We start from the raw sequence: 3,322 nt of genomic DNA, 5'->3' as shown, positions 1-3,322 counted from the left end.
CTCCATTCTCCTCTCGGGATCTTGGGCACGCACGCACACGCGCCTGGCGTGAGTTTTAAGCCACCGGGTCTGGGACACGAACCGCGGTCGACTACGTGGGAGTCCAGCGACATAGCCATTACGCTAACTGCTGGGTCCCAGTGGTGTGATTTTGAACAAGTGAAGTGACAGTGATCGTTTAATGACTGAGAGTTTAACCCCGTTGCCTTTTCTGGTTTTGTCTTACGCTGTGAGAGACACAGTGTGAAAGCCTCAGTCGGGAGAAGGCGAACTGAGCAGAGGTGACTGCCCCAGAGTGCAAAGAGCCTTGACTCTGATCTACCCAGTGCTACCTCTTGACTCACGTTGTGACCTTGGGCAGTGTCTCTGTTCTGTAACACAGAGTGAGTGTGGCCTTTAAACACACGAGGATAGAGTGGATGATGTATGTAAAGCACCTGTTCATCAGGTGGTCATTCCTTTTCCTCTTATCCTTAACTGAGTTTGTTAGATTTTACTTTGAAATTTAGAAATGAACAAAGCAGGATACTTTTTCTGTGTGCCTCTGCCTAAATCCCCATTCTGTGGGAACGCAGTGAGCCCTGCAGCCCTCTGGACACGGCACGCTCCTTTGCCGTAGGCCTGGTCTTAGGCCACTGCTGTGCGGCAGAGCTTCCTGACCGCGAGGTGTGCCCTTCAGTGGCAGTGGGGGAGAGCTCGCCTGTGATTGTGCACCACCTGTGAAGTTCTCAATTCAGCTCTTCACTATCTGAAATGAATATACTCGGGAGTTAGTATTTCTAAACAGAAAGGCAAAGTAATTGAACTTACTATTTCTTAGATTGTAAGTCATGAACTCGCTTTTGCAGATAGGGAGAATTATAGTTATTGGAGAAGTAGAAGGACTGCATCAAACCGCTTTGATCTTTTACAGTGTGATTTCTAAAAGTTATCTCTTTGTAGGTTTTTTGCCATAGGATGCGTGTGCTTGCCAGAGAGAGACAGGAAGAGGGAAAGTGAGGAATCAGCCCCAGGGAGGATGCCATGCTCCAGTCCCTTTTCCATCCTCCTCTCAGGATTTTGGGCATGCACATGGTTTTCAAGCCACGGGGTTCAGGACTTGAACCAGATTCAGCCATGTGGGAATCCAGCACCCTAACCAGTATGTCCTTACTAGCCCCAGAAGTTTTCTGTTTATTTATTTTTGGAGAGGGTTTTTTTTGTTTTGTTTTTTTGTTTATTTGTTTGTTTGTTTTTTGTTTTTGACTAGAAGGCATGTGTATTCCCCAAAAACAGAGAGAGAGAAAGTGAGAAATCACCCCCCGGGGGGATGGCCACACTGCAATTCCTTCTCCTCCATTCTCCTCTTGGGATCTTGGGTACAGATGCACATGCACCCGGCATGAGTTTGAGCCATCGGGTCTGGGACTCGAACTGGAGATGCCTACGTGGGAGTCCAGCAACACAGCCATTACTCCAAATGCTGGTCCCCCAAAAGTTTTCTTTTCTTTTTATTTTCTAAGTTTTCTTTTTTAGGGTAAGTTTTTTAGTTTAATATGCTTTCTTTTTTATTATGATGAACTTAAAGCCATTCAAAATTGGTAAGTGTCTTATTAAGACATAACTAAGAGAAGCCACTTTTCTCGTACTTGCTGTTAGATGCGTCACTATCTTCAAAGCTTATTTATACTGTATGCTGTTTGGTGTTTGAAATCCGTTTGTAAAATCCAGTTGTTTAAATACTTACTATCAGTTTGGGCAATGGCATGCAGTGTTATAAACTATATTTCGCTATTGATAAAATTGATTCTTTGGGGCCGGCAGGTGGCACAATGTTTAAGGTGCTGGACTCCCACATGGCTGACCACGGTTCGAATGCTGGACCTGGGGGCTTGCTTTCTCACTTTCTCTTCCTCTCTGTCTCTCTCTGTTCAATTTAAAAATAATAATAAATAAATAATTCTTTTAAAAAATGGATTCTTTGGTCTGCTGGTTAAGGGCGCTAGATCCCACATGGTTTACTGGGCACCGTGAATCCTGGCCCTGGCAACTTGGAAGGCATGCTGCTCCTGTGTGCCCAAACCCCAGCAGGACGGAGCAGTGGAGGAGAAGGGGTCTGGTGTGACCGTGTCCCATTGGGGGTGCGTCCTCTCTCTGGCAAGTGCATTTGCCTTGTAACAAATTAGAGCAAGAAAAGGAAGAAACTGTGAGAAACAGCAACGGGAGAACCTGATTCCCAGGGATACCGCATTGTATTACGTAACCCACCCGGTGTTTAACGCAAAGCCGTGAGGCAGGCAGGCCCCGCTGCAGCTGTGAGCCCTGGCTGATGCTGCTCCTCCCAGCCGAGGCCACACTAAAAGCAAGATCAGCCACATGTTTTGTCGTCTTGCTTCTCAGAAGGCTGAGGGTGGGGAATTGTGTGCAGTGAGATCCTGGTTTTAAAATAAAAAATCATATTACTCACAAAGAAACAGCTGGGTTTAACCTGTACACCATAAAAAAAGAATCAGTAGAAATATTTCCTGAGGAAAGTCAGGCACTGAACTTAGTGAAGACCTGAGGCTGTGTAAATAGACCGAAAGGTAGTCATGTTTGAAGAACTGAGGGAGAAGAGAAGAACCGCGTCTCACCGAATAGACTACCCAGAGGGCCAGAGGACCAGCCTGCAGTGCGGCAGTCGAGTGGCCGACGGCGGCCCCTGCCCTGCCTCCGGCAACTTGGAAAACATGCCGTGCTCGTGCGTGTGCATGGCCCAGATCCTGGCAGGACGGAGACACGGCGGGAACAGTGCTGTGGTGTGACTACACCGCACTGGGGGCTCCGTGTGCTCTCCGGTGAGCACATGCAACCTCGGACAGTTAGTTTTGTTTTTTTAAGAAATGGCATGAACAGGCTGAGCATCCCTAATCTGAAAATTTGAAAACAGAAATGCTTCACAAACTTTTTCTGTCAACATGATGCCACAATCAGCAAATTCTACACCTGACCTCGTGCAAAGGATTCTTTTCAGAATGCAGGCATGCAAAACATAGTTGCACATAGCCCACTGGGTGACAGTGATGAGAAAAAGGGGGTGCAGGTATTCCAGAATAAAAAAAAAAAAATGAAGTCCAAAACACTTTGATTCCCAAGCTTTTCTGATAAGGGATACTTGGGCTGTATGTGTATGTAAATGCATAGTTAACTATGAAGACAATCTAAATGTATTTTTTGCTTTCTATAACTATTTTTGTTCCTCTAATAATACTCAATAAAAGGTACACTCACTCACTACAGCCCCCACTCCCACCCTCCCAGCCTGCCAAAGTTATGGCCATGTGTGGCCACTCTGTTCCGGACC

The 3,322-nt window shown here is 46.3% G+C and overlaps 1 protein-coding gene across 13 annotated transcripts in view; it reads left to right on the top strand.

The window, feature by feature from the left end:
• MYO9A (myosin IXA) overlaps positions 1–3,322 on the top strand; it is a 206,150-nt gene that overhangs the window by 107,792 nt on the left and 95,036 nt on the right. The window lies entirely within an intron of this gene.

This window comes from Tupaia chinensis, unplaced genomic scaffold, assembly GCF_000334495.1.
Source record: "Tupaia chinensis unplaced genomic scaffold, TupChi_1.0 Scaffold144682_1, whole genome shotgun sequence".
NCBI classification, from domain to species: Eukaryota; Metazoa; Chordata; class Mammalia; order Scandentia; family Tupaiidae; genus Tupaia; species Tupaia belangeri.
This window is presented reverse-complemented; position numbering and strand designations above follow the sequence as displayed.